Source organism: Nelumbo nucifera, chromosome 6 (assembly GCF_055504915.1).
Source record: "Nelumbo nucifera cultivar China Antique chromosome 6, China Antique-T2T, whole genome shotgun sequence".
Taxonomy (NCBI): Eukaryota; Viridiplantae; Streptophyta; class Magnoliopsida; order Proteales; family Nelumbonaceae; genus Nelumbo; species Nelumbo nucifera.
Genome location: NC_142654.1, coordinates 62,797,162 through 62,819,563, shown reverse-complemented (window position 1 = coordinate 62,819,563; position 22,402 = coordinate 62,797,162). Strand labels below are relative to the sequence as shown.

Below are 22,402 nucleotides of genomic sequence, written 5' to 3'. Positions count from 1 at the left end.
TTGAAGTTCATATCTTAATTGCTCTTGATTGAAGATTACTCTGAAGATTATTTTCATTGTGCCAACTCAATCACAGCCTTGTTCAAGATTACTAATCAAAAACAGAGGTTAGGTTCCTTTTACTGCAATCATTAACAATATTATTATTTCAGATTTCTTGCTCTTGATCACTGTACCTATGATCTATCTACTACTTCTTAAGCTGTTATCATAGATAACTATTGCTCTTGATTAACTTTTTAATATGTTTTTTTACAAATGTTGGCTATGATCAACGTTCGGGACTCCATGGAATTTGTCCCCAATGCTTTGGTTACCCTGAAAAATAGATGTCAATTGGGTAAAAACGGAATGAATACCTATATTTACATCATAACTCACACTTGTTTCTCACAATAAGTATTAAATCAATGATAGCAGAGCCATGTTGCCAAATGAAAATAGTTTAGCCAATGACCAGATGTCATCCGCACATAAACCATAGTGGTAATAATAGAAAAAAGATTTCCTGGACTACAATTGGGTATCTCATTTATTTGATCTAACAAATCCATGAGAGAACTTTCATTAATTCATTCTCACCAGAATAATGAATGATACCCACAATTTCTTGCTGCTGGCCACAGAAGGGACAAAAACTTAGCCTACAAAGCAGGTCCTGTCGTCAGCATCTAGGAACTGTCATACTGGTAATTGATTAATTGATTTCTCTTATATTTGGACTTGAGTTTGATTGAAAATTTGAAATCTATTGCCTAAATGGTTTATGTCAAGGCTCAGCATTTTCTACTACCACAGTTCTTCATTCCTGAAGAAGATTCTTGACAGCTGAAGATAAAAATTGACTAATATGCAGTGGGAATTGTCATAAAACCACAAGCCTAAAAATTAGCAATTGCAATCCTAACGTTTTAGTATCACGTTTTCACGTTCCATAGGTGTTTCTATGCATAAAATTGAAGCCCATGGATTAAAGTGCGTATGCCCCTCACATCTATAGTTTTGGTTACCAAGAATAAGCCTAGTGAGAGGCAATGACCTATTCCAACAGAAAACATTAAATCAGGGAATTTATGAAACGAAATTTCTTGGGATAAAGAAAGAATCTAAGGGGTTCATAATGGTGGAAGTGGCTGATCTACATGGTTTGTCTTATGGTGGATAAAATAATTAAATAATAAAAATTTGACAACATAGTAAACAATAGCACTATGTTCGGTTTGAGGGAAAGTTCATAATAAATTTTGTGAAATTCCTTAAGAACTTTCCATCTCTTATTTTCTCTCAAACCAAATGCAGATTAAATGATTCTTTTCAGCTGCTTCAGCTTTTATCAAACAGCCCTTAAGTATTGAATAATCAACATACCACACCCTCAAAATGCATGTAATCATTAAACATTTTGGAAGCATCAAAGTCTAAAGAAAATTTTAAAAGAAAGGGAAAAAAAGCAAATTTACACCAAAGAAGGTTCAAAGTGCAACATGAAACCAAAAGGAGGAACCAGAATCCAGGGGAAAAAGAGGGGGGAAGACATGCATACCAGGACCTGTCCACTGAATAATTTCAGGAAGGTTCTGCATTTAAATGAATATAAAGTAGTAAGAATAAAATGTTACAAGTAAATAAGACCACTATAAGAAGATTATCTATTAAAAAGTAAAAACCATGAGAAATAAAGGTTAGAGCTAGACCAACAATTAGAAGATCCGCAATCAAATTTCAACTCAAGTTAGGACAGAAACGCGAGGAAGATGCTAAGTTTCGAAGCAGAGGCGTAGGGAACGAATTTCAATTTCTCTTTGCGTCTTCAGCTCTAAACCGAACAAAAGGAAAATGAAGATTGGAGAACGATCGCCTAGGACAATCATGCAGCTCCATCCACCAGAAAGAGATCAAAAGTTCAGAATGGAAGATTCCTCGCCGTCCTCTTCTAACCATGTTCATTCCTCTCTCTCTCTCTCAGAGAAAAGAAAAAACAAACAATGTGATTTCGTCCGTCCAGCACTGCAATTGCAGGGAAAGAACTCAAGAAGAAAGATAAGGAAATCAGGAAGCACTTATTCCTTTCCCTCAGCTAGCATGCAGTCCTACGCATTTAGAGCAGAGCAGGTGCACCCGTGCAAGTGAATCTTTCCCGTCCCACCGGGCACCTCGATTCTCCGATCCGATGGGGTCGGCGATGGAGATTGCCTGGCTGGGACGAGGATTAATTGTGTTACCCGACCGGGGACGGGAACGGGGAGGGGATGGGGATGGGGAGGGATAGTGAATTTACTGCCCGCCCCGATTACGTAATATATATATATATATATATAACTCGATGCCGATTCACGGGCGGGTGTGGATTGTTACATTTTGAATGTTTAGGTCTGCAGTGAAAATCGTAGATATCTGCATTCGGCGCTTTTTTTGTATATAATAAGTAAATTTAATAATTTATTTATGTGAATATGCGCGGATTTTAAGAGTATATAATTGTTTTATATTTTAATTTCTTAAATAATTAATAATTATTTATATTTTATATATTATTTTTAATAAAATTTTTATAATATAAAAATAACAGTAACTAATTTCAGTTAGGGTTATTTATCAAATCGATGAAACCAACCAAATTAATCAATTCGATCTGAGTTAATTGTTTTTCTAGTATTTTCCAATCGGCTTTGGTTCAACAATTTCCCTACCTAATTAGGTCGGATCAGTTTTGATTTGGCCATTTGTAAACCAACCAAAATCAAATTATTCGACCATATATATATTAATATTTTATATTTTAAGTATATTTTTTAATATGGGAAAGTGAGAAAATTCATATATTTCTTAGTCTAAAATATTTTATATTATAAATTTAAATTTTTAAATTTATTTTTTATTAATACCACTATAGTTTTTAAATTTTAAATTTAATTTTTAAGTTTAAATCATTTGAACCAACTAACCCAAACCGATACAACCAGAGTTGACCGGTTTTCACTAATGATCATTTGGTTTTTCATTATTTGAGTAATATTTAAAAAATTTAAATTATTTATATTTTATATTCCTATTATCAAATATTATTAAATCTATTATAATTATTTTTGTATTTTTGATAATTTTAAAGTTATTACATAATTTTTTTATTTAATCTATTTTTTTGTCTTTTAAATAGTATATTAAACTTTTTTATTTTTAAAATTAGTTATTTATAATATCATTTAGTTATTTAAAAGATAAATTACAAATACCCCCTTATACTATAGGGTAAGTGACAACGACTCCCTGCACTATTTTTCGTAACAAACACTTCCTTGAACTAATGAACTTTTACGTTGTGAGTTGCGACAAATACCCCTTCAACCGTTAAGTCGGATAGTGGAAGGCATTAAATTATCAAAATATCCCACTAAAACTTCCTCTATTTTCTTTTGATTGCCATTCACCACATCAAGTAACACAAACACCACCTCCTCCTCCACTCTCACTGTGACAAGAATTGTAACAGTGTGAACAAACATCCCTACCGCCACCTTTGGCCAACCTCCATTACCAGCAAATGGGGGTGTTTGTTCGTTCACTCCCTTCTCGGAATCATACAAGAAACCAGCGAGCAGGGCAGAGAAGATCGCCCAACTCCGGCTTCTACCATCAACAGTGCTGGTGGGCCCCAGAATCTGTAATTACACCGACTTCTACTGTGATCACCCACCGGACCACAACAACGACGTCAAGGCACTTGCTAGTATTGATTTCAACGGTTACCACTACAAAAACAACAGTGTCTCTACAAACACCATCCAACAACACATATGAAGAATCAAACCCTTCAACTGTAACTCCTCGTCGGCACTGGAAAAGATCCAAGCTGGAATTGAAGGATCCCTCTCGTCCTAAACCAAACAGGAGTGGTTACAATTTCTTTCTTTTTTTCTTTATTTTTTGAGCATTATGCCCGTCTGAGCCATCTGCACCATGGGCAAGAAAAAGCCATCAACAAGATGATTGGACACCTATTGAGCAAATTGACTGAGGCTGAAAAACAGGTTTATCAGGAGAAAGGCCAGATTGCATGATAAAGAGAGATATCAGGGAAATTTTGGAGTACAGAAAATTATCAAATGCTTGAAAACCTCAATATATCTGAGGTCCCTTTCCCGAGGTTATTGATTTTTCTTCTTACCTCTGGTTTCCGGCATCTTCCCGTGCAGGATCAAGGCGTTGGAATGAGAGGGAATCGAGAGGCAAACTCTACAATTTATTTCTGGAAATGATTACACCATTGTCACACAATATTTAGGGAAAATATTTGCAGATCTCTCTCTAAATGCACATACACACAAATACTGAATTTGTTGATCTGCAACTGCAAAGGATTTTCTGTTTATGGCTTCTGGTTAACTTGCCATCTGACTCACCTCCTCCAGCTAACTCGGTTTTCATTTAGTAGCTTGGCCAACTAAGAAGGCACAATTGGTGGAGGTGCTTCTTTTAAACAACCAGTTATCTGGTTTCCTCCCTTATGAGATCGATTTGTTGAGATGGCGACAATGCTCAATGCACGCAGGGGCCAGGAATTACATGGAAAGCTGTTTTTCAATGGGGAGTTTTTGAACCATAGTGGGGGCCATGGCTCCCCTGGGTCTTCCTTTGTTCATAAGAAGACCCAAACCGACCAATCCGAATCGGTTGGGTTTTCTTTAGCATCAGTCGGATTCGGGTTAAAAAGTATAAGCCGATGAGTCGGTTCAGTTCCAATCTCCACACATGAAAACCGAAATCAACTTAGTTCCTAGTTAGTATCTAACTTAGTTTCTACTTTTTAGTTACTTATAGTATCTAATTTCTAGTATTCTCTTTAGGAATGTCATTAATGGCAAGCATTGCAGGACAATGAATGCCATTAATAGTTTCTTTCATTTTTTTTAAGGTTTAAAGAAGTGATCATATTTTCTAAGGTCCTTTAGACCAAATAGGTAATTACAATTTGGTGTCTTTTTTACTTAGATTAAAAGCCTTCTTAAAAATTCCAAATTTCAATTTTCTTTTTCTAACACAATTTGACTTTTTCTTTTCTTGGTAACTTCTAACTTGGTCTGCCCTTATTCCCTTGGCCCCTCAATTCAAGCACTCAAAGCGACCCAAACCGACTCAAACCAGCCAGGTCAATTTTGCCTAACACAGGGTCGGTTTCGGTTTCATTTCCAGGCAACCCAACCCGTGAACAACCCTAATGCAGAGGACAATCTTTTGATGGGACCCATTCCTTGACATCAGAAGGTGTAGTTTCTCAACAACAGATATTAATCATTCCAAAAACAAACACCTTGAAAAGACAATCATGAAGCAAAAGTAAATTGGAGAAGTACGGACAGCCCCAATGCAGATTTCTGATTTCCACTGCAAAGCTATAAACATTCAAAATATCAAAACCCCCCACTTTACATGCCACCCATGGATTCGCATCAATTCCAAGCTAGCACCACCCCAATTATACTTTTGGCCTAAAAGTTTTGACCCTAGGCTGAACCATCATTCTCCCAAAGTAAATTGGATGAAGATGACAACAGAAAATGAGAAAAAAGGTAAATTAGATAGGTGTAGTTTGGGCATTTGGAAAACTTTAAATAGTAAAGTGAGAATTTTTTTTGAAGTCAACTGACGGGGGTCTTTATCTAATGACCAAAGTTTAGGGTGGTGTTTGTCGCAAAAAAACTTAGACATTGACCCTACAGTACAAGGGGGATCTTTGTAATTTACCCTTATTTAAATAATATCATTATTTAAAATTTTAAACATTAATTATTTATTAAATTTAATAATCCATAAAATTATAATTTATACTATTATTACATAATTTCGTTATTTTAACTATTTAAAATTTTGTTATGTTAAATATTTTGTTATTTAACTATTTAAATAAAATGTAAAATATTTAAAAATTTTGTTATTTAAATTTTATTTATTTTAAAAGTTATTATGTAATATTAAATATTTTACTATATAATTATTTATCTATTTTTAATATTTTGTTATTTAAAATATTTAGTTATTGAAATATTTAAATAATGTTTTTTTTCATTTAAAATTTATTATTTGAATAACATTTAAATTGAATAATTCATAAAATTTCATATTGTTAGTACATAATTTTGTTATGAATTTCATAAAAATAAGATTATTAATAATATGAATATTATTAAATCTATTATAATTATTTTTATATTTTAATAAATATTTTAAATTTATTACATAATTTTTATATTATATTTAAATAATTTTTAGTTTTTTTATTTCATACTTTCTTTAGATAGATATAGTTGAAAAGCGGGGAAAGGATAAATAGGGATTAGGGATAATTTAGGAGAAAGTGGGGTATAATGGTGCCACTTGGCTAGACGTTAGAATATCAAATCTCTCTTTCTTTATCTAATGGTTGTTTGTAAAAATAATATAAAATAAAGGGTAAACCGTAAAAGACTTAAACCTCCCTTAAGATTTTTCTAAATACTGAAGCATCCCCTCTTTTTCAAATTGGACTAAGACTTTCTTTATTAGGTGATATCATCAGACAAAAAACTCCCTGCGCACCTAACAAATTCAATCGGATAGCAAAAAGGTTTCAATGAATAAAAGTGTTGAGGTTGGTGGTGTGCTTAGGACAGCAACATCGCCTCATACAAATATTAGATAAAGTTTCCAACTATGTACACTGCATATTTACCCTTAGGGCTGGTGGTGTGCTTAGGGCTATGTTTGGTTGCAATGCAAATACAAATATGTACACTGCATATTTACCCTTAGGACTGGTGGTGTGTTGAGGTTGATGGTGTGCTTAGGGCTGCGTTTGATTACAATGCAAATACATATATGTACATTGCATACTTACTCTTTTTTCAATTCATGAATGTAAATACAATTCACATTTTAAATTGTTTTTGCACTCATCTTGTTTGTTTGAAATTAGTGCAAAATGTGGGCACATCATTAAATGCTCCAACTATCTTATGCTCCAATGCCTTGACTTTGGTAAAAAAGTTAATTATCAAAAGAACACAAAATTATATTCAAAAAATAAGTACAGTGTGAAAAACTACATTTTTAATCTGATAATCATTACTTTTTTACAGCTAGCAAATGTGAACCGAGGTACATGAATACCCTAATTTGACATTTATATTACAAACAAACGGAGCCTAGAAAAATGATCCAAGCCAGCGGCGGTAAAGACTGCCGCTTTAGACACAGCTGAACTGGCATTCTTATAAAGAATGCCATCCAGAAAACAATAAAATTGGCTTCTTACATTTGAACCGGACTTAAGCCGGTCTAAATAATTGGCTTCTTACATTGTGAGAGAGAGCAAAAATCCAAAAACTCTCACTCCCGCCTTTGCTTCCGCTCAAAACCTTTTTGAGAGAGAAATCGATTGAGAAATGCTTCTGACAAAGAACGAAAGGTAAGGATTCTTCTTCTTCATGTATGGTTGATTCATTTTTGTTTTCTCCCATTCTAGGACATCAATCGGTGGAGGGCGACAAACACAGCTAAAGGCTTAGCCGCAATTCTACTACATAGGAGAAAATCCGTATCAAGCTGGAGCAATCCCCCCAACTGCCGTTTTTGACGATCCAAAAGGGATTCCATTGCAGCAAACCATCTTCAAAGATACGGCTTCTCCCTTCACCTACATCTACTGTGGGACCTCTGGCGTCACCACCATTAGGTCATTATCATCCCTCTCCCTTCCATCCTCTCTATTTTTCTAGTTTCTTCTTTTTCTTTCCTGAATTTTTTCTGTGCAAGTATTGATCATCTCAGAATTAGTGTTTATTGTTTACAGAAACAATAAAAAAAAGGTTTATTGCTTACAGAAACAAAAAAAAAGGGTTTAGTTGAAACTTGAAACTTAGGATTATGGATTGTGGATGACCTTCTGATTCCACGATCGGCAAAATAGATGGATGGTTTAAAAATCAAAATGTGCATTCCTTGTCTTGGCAAGGACTATTTTATAGTCAAAATACATACTTTACCAAAGGTAATAATTTCAATGCGATAGGAGCTTTTGTAATCCTAATGTAGGCAATACAAAATATTATATACGGAAAAAGAAAATGGAACAAACATGTCTATGGCTATGGGTCTTCAAAAATCCTCAATTATTCTTGATTGTGAATTATTGTGATGGCCCTGTTTTAGGTCTATTAGATTTTATGCAATTTGTGCTCTAGCTTTTATCTTCCATGTATTTGTGTTGTGTCCATGAGAAAGAAGGGAAAGAAGGGAAGCTATTAGTGTTGGCATAATCACTAAAAGAAGGCTGCAATTCATTCATCTGATGCAATTTCTAGGTGGTTTCGGAAGTTGCATGGGAACAAAGAGATTAAGGTGTTGCTCTAGCAACCCAAAAAAGGTTTAGCGCTCATATAAATCACTAACTCCATCTAAACTAAGATATCAAGAAAAATGATATGCCATTTCTCTCAAAGAAAAAAAGGTTTGGCAAGGCATTTGAAGAATAAAGTACATTCAGATGGGAGAAGTTATTTTCCCTTGCCCCTAAAACATGCTATTTTAAACTACATTCAGATATGAATTTTTTGTATGAAACAACCTTTGGACTACGATTGTGCAATGCTTGGATGTGTCCATTTAATGGAGGAAAGCTTTATGGAACTCTTGGATGCTTTGTCCTGTAGACATGGTGGAACCCATGAACACTGGTTGGTCTCTGATGTTCCTGGGGTTGTGGAGGTTTTTCTATTGTTTTTGTTGTGTTTATCATCACTGAGCCTAGGCTTTGTGTTGCTTTATTTTGGTTATGGGCCCTTTGTTTGGTGGTCCTTAAATGTTTTGTTGAGGTGGGTCCTTAGTGGTTCCCTCTTTTTTTTTTGTCTCAGGTTTGGGTCTTCTTGGGATGCTAGCTAGCTAATCCCTATGGTTGGCTTTTTGATCGGTATGCTTCTTGCATTAATGCATCAAGCATATACATTGCACCTACCTGCTTTTTGTGTAGACGAATTTACGTGAATTTTTATTTTGCTATTAGAATTTAATTTCCATATTCAGTTAATTGGATGCAAACCATGCGGAATGTGAAATAACAGTCTTGTAGTGATGATATTTTCTTTCATAAGGTCAATATAATGTATTTGTCAATCAAAATGAAAATCATGTAGAACTCCAGTTTTGAGTGTAGCAAGGTTCTTTATAGGTATGTTTATTGAGTTTTAATTTTTTGCATTTGTCTGCATGTATGCATGGATTTCCTTTATTTTGGGTGGTTCCATATGCACGTAGTTTGCTAATTTCCTCTATGGTCAAATTTTACACTTTTTTTAGTTGGAAGAACTTAATTAGATGCCATACACACCATGTAGTGCCTGCAGCTAGGATTGATGGAGGTTAGGTCCTGGATCTACCCTGCTCCCTACCTGCATTAACTCTCTTATAGAAACCACAATAGTCCTTAAGGATATGAACCAAAAGTTAGTCCAAATATGGAAGTGGATCAGATATGGTCCGGATCAATTGCATTATATTCAACATTGACCTAGAAGAGGTGTGTATAATTAGATCTGGCTAGACATGCTTCTTTCTTTGCGACCTCTGAATCTGTTGTTTATATGCATGTCATTTGCAGTAATGATTTACTGCAAATGATTTCATTTTCAGTAAGAGGTGTGTACAGTCTCGTAATTCTCCTTTATGAATGAACTTTAATATACTTTTCTCAAAAAGAAATAAAGTTTGAATTATACAACTAGCTATTAATATACTTCTTTACAATGAACCATCTTTCTTTCTAGGTTGCCAATCTAGTGACTCTTCAAGGAGAAAACCAGCCATTTGTATATGTTTCAATTACTAAAGCAGAGTATGTATAATTCAACCAACCTTAATTCAAGTCTTTCTTGGATTGTACCTTGTACTCTTTAGATTCTACTGTCTTAACTTTAAATTAAATAATTTCTCATAATTTTATGCAGCGTTTGGTAGATCAGTTAGTACAACTAGAACCACTGTTGATGGTCAGCGTTGCTCTCTCTTTGCAGGAGATTGAATACGAAATTCAGATATTAAGAATTCTATTTTTCTATAGTGTGGTCCTGAACTTTTTTCTCAGTTTATTAAGCATATCCATTTTCTATTTCATATGTGTTTTTGAAAAATCTTAAATCTTGTATCTCATAAGGAATGGAGATAAGTTTGATGAATGGACATAATATTTCGTATATGATTCTATGTGTTGACTGACATTTAAAGCTTATTGACAAGTGAAATAATTTTGTAGTTAATATTATACTAATTTCAGTTGGCCAATGTATTGACTTTATAGTTGGTGCTGAAAGACCTACAAATGTCTTCCTTGAGAAAGTCCCCCCTCCTCCCTTTTTATTTTGGATTATTGGAGTGGTGCACTGTGCACTGCTATTTGTTTCACTTCATGATAATAATAATTTAATGCTGATCTTTCTTGTAGTCCATCTAACCCATTTCTATCTTAAGGAACTCATGCAACTTGGGTATAATTGATATGTAGGTTCTGCAACCCTGATATTAAGGAATAAGCTCTTCAAATCCACCAAAGGAACCCACCTGATTCCAAAAGGTCATAAGACTTTATATGGTTAGTGGATGCCACTTGACAACTGAACTTCTAAAACTCTTTAGGACTACCAACTAAAAAGATTGACACCTAAAAGAAGATTAGGAATTAGAAAATAAACAAAAATCACCCAAATCCAAGCTGACGAAAAATGAGTAAACAAGCCCTACATCAAAGATGTTAGAAGGTTCTGAGTGTCACTGTACGTTCTATATACACCACCAATACTACAGAGTATTTTTATTAGAAACAGTAAAGGTTCTGCCTACTAACTCCTTGCTTTGTTAAAGTATCGGCCATTGCATTGGCTGATCTCCTATTCCATTTAAATCTAACTTCAAGCTCCCTTGTAAGTTGCAAAATCTCCCTTACAGGTTGTCTAAGGGGCCAGACACCTAAGTTGTTTGTTTGCATCCAACCTATTACCAGTTTCGAATCTCCCTCCACTTCCAACTGCTGAAAACCTAGTTGTTTAGCCAGCTTGAGCCCCTATAGGAGTTCTAGAACTTTTGCTCTAAGAGAGTCCCCCAATCCTATCGGGATAGAATAAAAGGCCAGGACTTTTCCTCCCCCATCTCTAAAGACATGCCTAATTCTAGAGGGGCCTGGATTACCTACAGAACTGCCATCAAAGTTTAGCTTAACAGCCACAGACAACAGGGGTGACCAGTCCTCTTGAATAGCTAAAGAGGGGGCAGGAAGAAGCTGCTACTATACTCCGCCCTCTAATTAAGTCTCTGCAGAGAAATCCTTGAACAAGTCCAGTGATTTCACCCAATGTATGACCTTGATGGTGATCCCTTCTATGACTTCATGTGCTGATTTTTCTTTTCCTTGAAAGGTTCTGTTATTTCTCTCCTCCCACACTGCCCAAACCACCGCTGCCCTTGTTTCTCTCCACATTACCCTTCATCTTTTCTTTGACTGATGGAAAAAGCTAGATTCAAAAAGATCCACCGCGCTTGTAGGAGGAACCCACCTACACCCAAAGAGAGAGGAAAACCAATCCCAAAAGGACAAGAGATTAGTAGACGATTTGCCATCTCACCACTCTTTAAGCAAAGGCTACAAACATGAGGGGGGATAAGGACCAATTTGGTATTTTTTATGAAGCAAGTCCAAAGTGTTGATTTTTTTGGAGAACCACTTCCCAACAAAAAGCCCTCACCTTTGGAGGTACAAGAGCACTCAACACTTCTTTTACAGGAAAAGAGGAAACTAAATTGGAAGAGTGCACTAAAGCATTGAAGAAAGAAGAACAAGAGAAACAACCGGAGGACTCTTCAGACCAAATTCTATTATCAAGACAAGACATATCCAAAAACACCAAATTTAAGGGAGAAAAGATCATTTGCCAATGCTATTTTTGACTCCCTTAACCCTCTATTGGACCCTAAATCCCACAACTCTTTAGAAACACGAAAGGTAGAGATGACTTTAAGTTGTTCAGGACAGGGAGTAGAGGGTCGGGAACCTATCCTTAAGAGGCTGGTCCTCAACCCAAACGTCCTCCCAAAAACGGACCTTATTACCCGAACAAGCGTCATACTTGATGAAAGGAGAAAAGGCGGGCAATGTACCAATAATGTCTTCCCACAGAGAGGAACGAGAAGCCCTTGGGTTGAGACCAGCATCCCATCCATTAGCTGCCAATCCATATATGCTTTCTATCACTCTATGCCACAAACTTTGTTGCTCCTTAGGAAACCTCCACAACTACTTATCTAAATGTGTTGTGTTTCTTAAACAGATATTTCTAATCCCTAAACCCCCTTTGTCTTTTGTCCTAGATACACTTCCCACTTCACTAGGTGATCCTTTTTTGACTCTGCAGGTTCCTATACTTTTTCCAACTGATTTGCAACCTTGGCAGGCACTTTAAAGGTAGATAGGAAGTACACTTGCAAATTTGCTAGTGTTGACTTAATTAAAGTGATTCTACTTCCTAAAGAGATGTAATTCCTCTTCCACCCTGCTAGTCTCTTTGTGAATCTTTCCAAAGGCTAGGTACGAGAAACTTTTTGACTTTGGGTTTCCTCCCAAAGGTAAACCCAAGAACTTTACAAGCCAACCACTCCACTCACAGACCAACAACCTAGCCAAGGAAGCTACCTCATTTGATCTATTAATCCCAGCCATACAACTTTTATTCCAATTCACTCTTAAATTAGAAACCTTTTCAAAACCTTCTACCAACAATTTTAGATTGACCATCTCCTCAGGCTCTCCCTTACAAAAGAGAGTTATATCATCTACAAATTATAAATGAGTAACCACTACTTGTCTCCCTACTCTCCACCCATTAAAGAGATTTTTGGAGTCAACTCTGGAGATTATACCACTCAATATGTCTACTATTAAGGTAAAAAGGAAGGGAGAGAGAGGGTCCCCTTGTCTTAGACCTCTCTTTGTAGGGAAAAAATCCTTGGCTACCCCATTCACCAAAATAGAGTAGTGGTACGAAGCCACACAACCTTTTACCCATCTACACCACCCTTCTCCAAAATCTCTATTTCTTAAAACTTCCAGTAAAAAATCCCAAGCTACCAAGTCATAAGCCTTTTCCAAATCAAGATTGAAAATCAACCCCTTCTCCCCTTTTCTCTTTTGGTAGTTAACACACTCATTGGCAATAAGGATTTGGTTTATAATTTGTCTTCAAGACACAAAGGCCCCCTAGTTAGGAGAGATTAGATAAGGAAGTACCTTTTTAATTCTTGAGGCTAACACCTTAAATATGAGCTTATACATGCTGTTAATCAAACTAATGGGTCTAAAATCCTTTGGGTGTCTTGCATCCATCTTTTTGGGGACCAAAGTTGTAAAAGTAGCATTGGCACCCGAGTTAATCCTACCTCTCTCAAAGAATTCTAGAAACACCTCCATTAAATCCCTACCTATGATTTCCCAACAATCTTGATAAAAGGCCATTGTGAATCCATCTAGACCTGTGGCTTTAGATCTTTCCATTAAGAAAACATCTTTGACTTCTTGGACTTCAAAGTTTCTTTCCAATTCCTCCATTAGTTCTCTACTCCCTATTTGGCATTGAAAATAAGAAATTCCCTCTCTCATCTGCTAGGACTGTCATAAATGGTTTTAAAGTGGTCCACAAACGTTCTTGCTATCTCTTCCTCCCTTCTAAGCACTTCTCATTCCATTCCAGCCTCTCCACAATTTTCTTCCTCCTCCTACCATTTGCCAGGGTATGAAAAAACCTAGTATTTCCATCTCCCTCCTTGAGCCATTTGCATCTAGACTTTTGTCTCCAACATATCTCATCTTTTTTATTGATTATCTCTAGTTCTTGTTTCAAGTTCCACCTTCCCCCCCTTCTTCTACTCTCAATCTTCTCTCCGCCTCCTCTATATCAATTTCTTGAATTATTTTAACAATCTATTCTTTTCTCTCTTTGATTCTTCCAAACTCTTCTTTATTCCACTCTTTGATCCTAGCTTTCAGAGCTTGTAGCTTTTTGTAGAATTTATATCCTTTCCATCTAAACTCCACCTTATCTTCTTCCCACCATTGTTGTATTTTCTTTAGAAATTCAGGATGAAGTAGCCACATGTTCTCAAACCGAAAAGGACAAGGTCCTCCTAATTTCTCTTGTGAGAGCCTAATTGGACAGTGATCCGAAGTTGGTCTAGGAAGTGCTCTTACTACCATTCCTCTCCAAGCAGTTTTCCAATCTGCAGAGAATAAGAATCTATCTAGTTTACAACACAAGGGATCTTCTTGAAAGTTGGACCATGTGAAACTAGCTTGTAGCATGGGCATCTCTCTTAGCTCAAAGGACTCCATAATTAGGTTGAAATTCCTCATGCTAGAGGTGATCCTATGGTTAGGATTAGTTGTTTCATTCACAAATCTAATGACATTAAAATCTCTCCCAAAACACCAAGGGCCACACCAAAGACCCCTTATGGCTGCTAGTTCTTCCCAAAACTCTTCCCTTTCCCTATAAGAATTTGGACCATAGACATTAGTTAAAGCCCATTCTAACCCGTCCTCTTTCCTCCTAAATTTCACTGTGGCTGTAAAGTTGCCAATCAATTCTTCAGTGCAATCCATCTCCTCATTCTTCTAGATTGTTAGGATTCCTCCTGAGGTTCCCCATGATTGTGCAAAAGCCCAACTTAGGCCTCTTGCTGACCACAAACTTCTTACCCATCTTCTATCCACCTTTTCCAGCTTTGTTTCTTGAATTAGTACAATATCCGGCTTTTCTTTCCTAAAAACTACCTTAATCACCCTTCTTTTTCCTTGACTCTCCAACCCCCTAACATTCCAACTGATTATCTTCATGGGAAAAATAGATGTTGAGACCTTAAGGTTTTTCTGAACCTAAACCAATTTCCTTTCCTTTCTGCTTGTACCCCCTTTTTCATAATCAACTCCACATCTCAGCCTCTCCACCTCACTCATCTTCTTCTTTCTTTTTTTTTCAGTGACTCTTAACTCCTTATTTTATATTCTTTTCCTTTCTCATGCCTCTGTTTTTTCCTTTTGTATTTCTAACTTTCAACCCACTCTTTCTTTCTTCATTTTCCTCCTCCAAACACATCAGATTTGTACTGCTACCTTCCTCCTCCAAACCCACTCTGGACTGTATTTCGACCTGAACCAATTGATCAAAGAGCTGCATTATTAGCTCCCATATTCTCTCCTCTTCCTCCTTAGAATCCTCTACAACCTCAGTCTCTCCTAACACTTCTGTTGCCTCCAAAGACACACTAGGATTGGCAACTACTGGACAAGAATAGGTGTCACCTGCAGGCTGGACCACAAACATAGGAGGGTAGGGAGGATTAGTTGAAACATAAATAGAATTATCCAAAAATTGACAAACCATACCAAAACCCAGAAACAGAGGATTGCCATGCATAGGATGACCCTGGTTTTGTTTATCAGAGAGGGGAGTCATCTGTAGATTTGCTTTCTGAGTGATGAGAAACTGTAAATTCTTTACAATCACCCTGGTTGTCTATCAAAGAGGGACAGATTTTCTTTGCCTTTGAATGGGGTGTTTTCTCTTCTCAAGGGAGAACCTTTCAAACCGTCGCTCTTATGATGTTCAAAAGAAAGTTTGGTTAGGGTCAATAAAGAGTTTTTGAAGAGTACGCTTGTTCCTAAATCTGCATCCTCTAGAAGAACTTTTCGTGTACTACTTTTAACGCTGCCGATACTAGACTGGCCGTAGGACTCTTCATCTGATTTCTCCTCTTCACAACTTACCCAATCCGAGTCAAAATCACCATCTTCCTCTTTGTTTCTATCATACCTCGGATTTTGTCATTCTGGGGTGGTTGAGTAGCAAACCATCCTTGGCCTCCATGCGGATTTTTTTTTTACAGCAGAGCCTCTCACCTGAGAAAGAATCGAATCAGGTTGGATGGGGGATGATGATACACCCAAGATATTGGGCCCTTTCTTTTTGTCTTTTTCTAAAGTCATATGGTGACTTAAAGAGTCATGTGACCTCCTCTCTAATCTGCCTGGCCCATTGCTACTTGTCCCACCTGGTCCATTAAAATTTCTTCCACCTGGCCCATCCGATGGCCCACCGTGCAAACCCAAACACTTGTCCTACTTCATAAGCCCATTTAAGGTTCCATTTATTACTCTACTTGAAGTCATTTTAAGCCCCTTTTCAGTTTCACCAATCCAAGAGCCTTGACAGTTTGGTTTTGCATTTAACACACCTGTCACAACCTCTGCAAAGGTTCTTTTAAACTTTAAACCTTTGCCTTTGCTTGCACTCTTTCCATTTTCTTATTCGGGTAATCCTTTCTTGTTGTCTCTCCTTAATCTTTCCAATTCTGTGATAGTTTTAGCTAATTTGAAATGCACTAATCTCTATGATCCACGTAGGTAGTCTTCTTCTACCTCCTCATCTTCCTTCGTCCTGGACTCTTTCCACAGAGCTGCTTCAATGGAGGTCAATAGCCACACCGAATAGAAAGCACATTCAGCATAAACCTCAATCTTCCTGGGAATTTCTTCATGCTTTACTCCGCTTACTCTCATTACTGCTGATCGAAGATCTTTTAGAAACACACTTTCCAGTTTAGCTTTGCACAAGGAGGCAATGGATTGAAATAATTCTAGTTTCCACAAATGGAAGGGTAGGCCAACAAGCCTTATGGTTACCCCCATCTTCCACTGAGAGGTCTTTCATGTTTGAGCTAGGAGACTACCTCATCACTGTAGCTGCTCCAGTTTGCAACTGGAAGTTTGAAGCACTAACTTCTGATACCTCCTTCAACAAATCTAAAAGTGCTTTACAGTCTTTGTAAGGGGTGACCAGTACTGGACCTTTTACCTTAAAGTTCTTAACTTCAACCACCAACTTCTTTTCCCATTCTACCACCAACTTCATAAGGGGTGACGATTTCTTCTTAACTTCAGCCACCAACTTCTTTTCCCATTCTATCTTCTCTGTATTTAAAACCATCTTGTCTCTTCCCAAGCCATTCACCAGAATGTTCCTAGAATTTGCTTCCTTCTCACTTAGGAATCCTCTTATTTCTCCAGTAAACTGAACACCCTTGGTACCTTCCTTCATCTCTTTCAAGAAGTCCTGTAGAATGTTTTTTATTGCCCTCCAAACCATGTTGTTTCTTGCTTCAGGAACGCAGATGAGTTGTTTCTTTCCTTCTCCAAAAAGCTTAGTCAGAGCAATGAATCTACCTTTTGTATTCCATCTTCTTTCTACTAGGTACCTTTGATCTTGTTGTTCTTTAGAGCTCTTCTAGTCTGTATGTTTGCCTGACTGTATTGCTCCTTCCATGAACAAATTGGGCCATTCAACCGCCTCCATACCTACCAGCATAACCATGGCTTTCCTTCTTTGATCTTCCACGTTAAAATCCCTTTTACTTTGAACCTCTCAAAGAAAAAGTTTTTAGCTTCAGCCTTCAGAAATCTTCTCCAGGTTACTTTCTGCATAAACTCCATCACTGTTCTCCCTCTAATTTCATTATGGTATTTCAGAAATTCTAGAGTTTGATGAAGGAGGTGGTTCAAACTATTTCAGCACTTGACTTGGCAACCATCTACTAAGAAAGTATTCACTCATCAAATTAAGACAGCAACAACCAAAAAATTACTTGCATACTTGGGAAAATAAACCAAAGGGTGTTTGTTCAGTTCGCATAACTTGACCCCTGCCACCGCAAGTTGAACATATTCTCATCTTCAACCTGACCTTTGCTCCAGTACTGTTGCAAAGTTCACATTACTACTAAAGTATATTTCTTGTTTTATTTTCATAGTAAATGCTTTGTCACCTAAATTCTAATGTTATTTTAACAAGAATATGAATACCATGCTTTTAGTAATCTTTCTATAAGAAACTTCATGAATATCAAGGTTATTAGGGGCTGTTTTATAACAGCAGAAGTTGCTAATTAAACTAAATGATTTTTTCTTTTAGTGAATATTATTAAGGACATTGTGAGCTCCTTAATGGCTGAAGCTGAACTTGGGTTGGATATGATGCCTTTGAATATTTTATTATCTAATTATTTTATACACTAAAAGAAAAAATAATAAGTCATTCAGTTAAGTCACTTCAGCTGCTATCACATGGTCCCTAAGTATTAAGAGAGGTAGCTAATATTTATATGTTTTGATTTGCTGGTTCAACCAATATGTTAAGTGAATTTACATCGGAAGATGTGCTACATTACTAGATAATTTGATTTTTTTTTTTTAAATATCTTGTACTATTTATGTCAATTGGATATTGTATTTGGACTATTTGTTTTGGACATTTTCATAACTAATCTTTGAATTAATCAATTTCCATTCTCTCCGCACATTAACATTTTTGTCTTGTATATAATTGGCTAATTGTAGATGTCTGCTATATTCTGTAGGTACGATTTCACATAAAATGATAGTATAGAGGGCTTGATTGGAGTAGGGATATTGTCCCATATGATTGGAGCAGATAGGCCCCTACTTACCCTTTCTCTGGAACCCAATGGTATGGTGCCCCCAAATCGGCTGTTCTTGTTGGTTTTGAGTTTATAATACCTCATTTTTGGTTGTAGTTCCTACAAAAATGTTTCTCTTTTGCAACATTTTCCTAAGGATGAGTTTAATTGTGATCCCAATGAACAGGTGCCCTCATGGTAGCAGTTCATTGGGAACTGCAAATTAAAATGGAATAATGAAAAGAGTCACCCTTTTAACAAGTTCTACATCTGTAGTCAGCAACCCTAGCCTCATTGTTGTGACCTGAGACCTATGTTCCCCTACATAAACTCAATTCTACCAACCCTAGTCCTGGTAAAGAGTCAACAAGGTTATTTGCAGATTTAGGAACCCATCTGCATGAGTTGTTCATCCCAGAGATCAATACCTTGACTTATGGAAATGGAATGTGTGAGGATCCACAACCCTTAAACCCAATTGAGTAAAATTTTACTTGAAATCCTAAACTTTCTACTTTAGATCTAGCCCAATGTTTCATTTACCAAAAATATACTAATAAAAAAACAAAAGATCTCCATAGTATGTTATAACCAGTAAGTATAGTATAACTGAAACCTGGCCCTTTACACGTGAACAAGATCAAGAAAATGACTTTTCGGGCTTCTTTATTGGGGACAATGAGAACAGTCCCATCTTTTCTCTTATTGGAATAAGATGGGGTCTAGTTTCTTCCATTTGTACACCTGATAGATATTTGCTGTACTCGGTGCACAAAAAGCCTAAAAGAGATTGGAGCTAAATCTTGAAAGCTGAGAAGGAAATAACAAAACATTTCAAAGGTTTTAGCTGAAGGTGCCAACTAGCTTAGGGATTGTTTGATAGTTGCTGAATTGGTTGAACTGAATTACTTTTTAATCCATTTTTTAAACTGAATTATTTATTGCTTTGTACTTTAGATGATGAATGCTTGTTACAAAGTAAAAGGGGTGGTGAATGAATTTTTTTTACTGTAAAAGGATCCAACATATAACCGAAATTGTTGGACTTTTGGACAAGAAAAGGGGTGGTGAACGAAAATTTATAGATGCATTCTAGGAATTACTTTTTCCTTAAGTATCAATCATGACCACCTCCTTCAATGTCCTATTTTTATACATTTTTTCATTGATATCTCATTTACTTTACATTATCTAACAATTTATATGTTATGATTTGAAGCCGTTATGTTAAGTAGATTTGCATTGGAAGATGTGTTACATTTTCAAGAAATTGAATTTCTTTAAATTCATTGCACTTTTTACATGTCAATTGGATATTGTATTTAAACAATTTGTTTTGAATATTATGATAATTAATAATTAAACTAATAGATTTTGTTTCAAATTGCATTTTTTATTTAAATTGTTTTTATGTATCAATTGCCATGAGATTTGTATTAAACATGTATTAAATTGATGAACGTTGGAACTAAAGTGTAGGTACAAAACAAAGCGTTGGAATTAATCTGGTATAAAAATAATACAAAAAGATATCAAAGTCGGCGGTCATGCAACCACTAATTTAGCCATAAACAATACCTAAGGCGGCGATCATATAGGATCTATCTGGTGGTTCAGACTACCACCAAAAACAAGAGTGGCGTTTTGACATACCTAAGGCAGTAGTTGTTTGGGTTATGGTTGAGCTGGCCCTGGGTGCCACGTGTCACCTCCGTGGCCGCCTTATTACTTAGGTCACGTTGGCACCACGTAAGATGGATAAGTATGACCAAGACGAGAGAACTTCGTATGGATAAGGAGGATAGCTCCACCAGAGGTTAGGTCTTATCTCGAAGACCTCGGCGAACAATTTCATCTTGACAACCCTGGAAGCCACATTCGAACAACACAGATCTTTGGCTATAAAAAGGTAACTTCTGCTCAAGGTAAGGGACTTTTAACTCTTTAGCACCCATACTGTTATCTTGCCTTTGCTCGAACCAACACATTTCTCTCAATTACTCAGCTTGACCATCCACCATTCTCGACTAACTTGAGCATTGGATACCTACCCGGGTAACAACTCCATAGGCCTCTGATCTCTTTCTTGGTTTCAGATATTGCTGTGCAGCTTCGTCTTTCTATCTCGACCTCGTCTAGTTGGCAAGACTATATGATTGCGTCATCGGTTCGGAACACCTCGAAGCGGACATCAGATTGACGCTGTTTATGGGAATCGCACAAAACTCCATTCTAAAATCTCCATGCAATCAAGAAGCATGCCAAGAAACACATCCGATCGCTCTACAAGTCGATCACCATCTTGGGGATCTCGTTGATCTCGCTCTCACTATAGCCCTCTACATCGCGAGTCTTAGTAGCAACGTCAACAGTACACCATGGTTGACTTGCCCAGTTCTAGGCGATGTAGCAAAAGGTCGACCAAATCCTCATGATGATGCAAGTGTTGGGACAAATAGCACAACCTCCTCAGACCGTCCCCCCTCCTGTCCCGACGCTTAACACGGTCGATCCTTGCCTTGAGGACCCCAAAAAGCGCCACCCGGATAAACATATGATGTGGTCTAACAATTTAGGCAACAATCATCAAGAAGATCGAACTCCTTAGCCCGATTTAGTGAACGCAATGACCATAGTAAGATGCACTGCTATGCTAGAATCTTGGCGAAAGAAAGGCTTGGCAAACAGGCGCAATAGCAATTGGTCTCCATCGCCGAGTTTAGCTTGGTCAAAGACCGCCCAGTAGTGCCCAAGAAAGGACAACCTATGCGATGCCAGACAACAGGGACGAGATCAGGGAACTCAAACAATGCCTCACCGAATTAAAATGCAGCCAAGATGACCGAGCGCAACTCTTCCCATGGTCGGGCCTATGGAATCTAACAAGTCTGCCAAAGAGCCAATCTTCACCCAAGACATCATGGACGAGCTCGCCCCAACTGATTGGCGACCTTTGCAGTTCAAGAAGTACGACGGAGCCACGAACCCCAACGACCACATCGAAGGCTTTAAGGCTTTGATGATGTTGCACAACTCGTCCGAAGGCCTGATGTGTAAAGTCTTCGTAGCGACCTTCAAGGGAATGACCTGGACGTGGTATTCCTCCCTTCTCTCGTGCTCCATCTCCTCTTGGGAGCAGTTGGAGAGACAATTCCTAGCGCAATTCATGACTAGCCAGAGATACTGGAAAACTTCAACAAGCCTCATGCAAATGCGAGACCCTTAAAGAGTATTTAGCGAGGTTCATCACCAAGGCCCTACAAGTCAGTGCCCTGAACCAACCGGTGGTGGTCACAGTTGTCGCGCTGATGAATCATGCCTAGAAGTACATCAACGTTGAAGCACAAGCACAACTGAGGGGTGAAGAAGAGTAGCATGACGGGAAGAGGAGAGACCTTGATGAGCGCAAGACCGAAAGGGCGGGTCGAGACAACAAGAGACAAGACCACCGACCAGATTGAAGATCGAAGACTCCATCACCGGCCTATTGGAACTTCATGCCACTGAATGCACCTTCGTTAGAGATTTTGATGCAGATCCACGACCGCAACTATGTCAGGTGGCCCAAGAAGATGAAGTCCCAAAACAACGAGAGAAACAGAGACAAGTACTGCGACTTCCATCGAGACCACGACCACGAGACAAACAATTGCCACAATTTGCGCCATCACCTCGAGGACCTGATCAGGCGTGGATACTTAGGGGGATTCATTGACATCAAGGAGCACAAGCCGAAGGAAGAACCACACCAGACAGACAGACAGACCTCCAATCTAAGCTACCTCGGTTGGAGTCATCATAGTGATCTTAGGAGGAATGGCCTTCGGGGGGAGAGCAGCTTGGGCTGCAAGGCATATGTGTGATT

The 22,402-nt window shown here is 37.4% G+C and overlaps 1 protein-coding gene and 1 long non-coding RNA gene across 4 annotated transcripts in view; one reads left to right on the top strand and one right to left on the bottom strand.

Annotated features, from left to right (window-relative positions):
* Positions 1 to 1,349: 1,349 nt before the first annotated feature.
* Positions 1,350 to 2,359, bottom strand: LOC104604341 (uncharacterized). Its single transcript, XR_736396.2, has 2 exons — positions 1,695 to 2,359; positions 1,350 to 1,577 (listed from the first exon to the last, which is right to left on the bottom strand). It is a non-coding gene; the product is annotated as an uncharacterized LOC104604341 (long non-coding RNA).
* A 4,951-nt stretch (positions 2,360 to 7,310) lies between these two features.
* LOC104604340 (uncharacterized) overlaps positions 7,311 to 22,402 on the top strand; it is a 40,436-nt gene continuing 25,344 nt past the window's right edge. Inside the window, exons 1-4 of one of the 3 annotated variants that reach the window (XM_088889434.1) lie at positions 7,311 to 7,708; positions 9,795 to 9,862; positions 9,975 to 10,086; positions 18,478 to 18,587. The gene's annotated coding sequence lies outside the window, so the exon portion shown is untranslated. Of the gene's footprint in view, positions 7,709 to 8,885; positions 8,942 to 9,794; positions 9,863 to 9,974; positions 10,087 to 18,477; positions 18,588 to 22,402 lie in introns of all 3 variants that reach the window. The other 2 variants (XM_088889433.1, XM_010268639.3) reach the window with 2 other exon arrangements.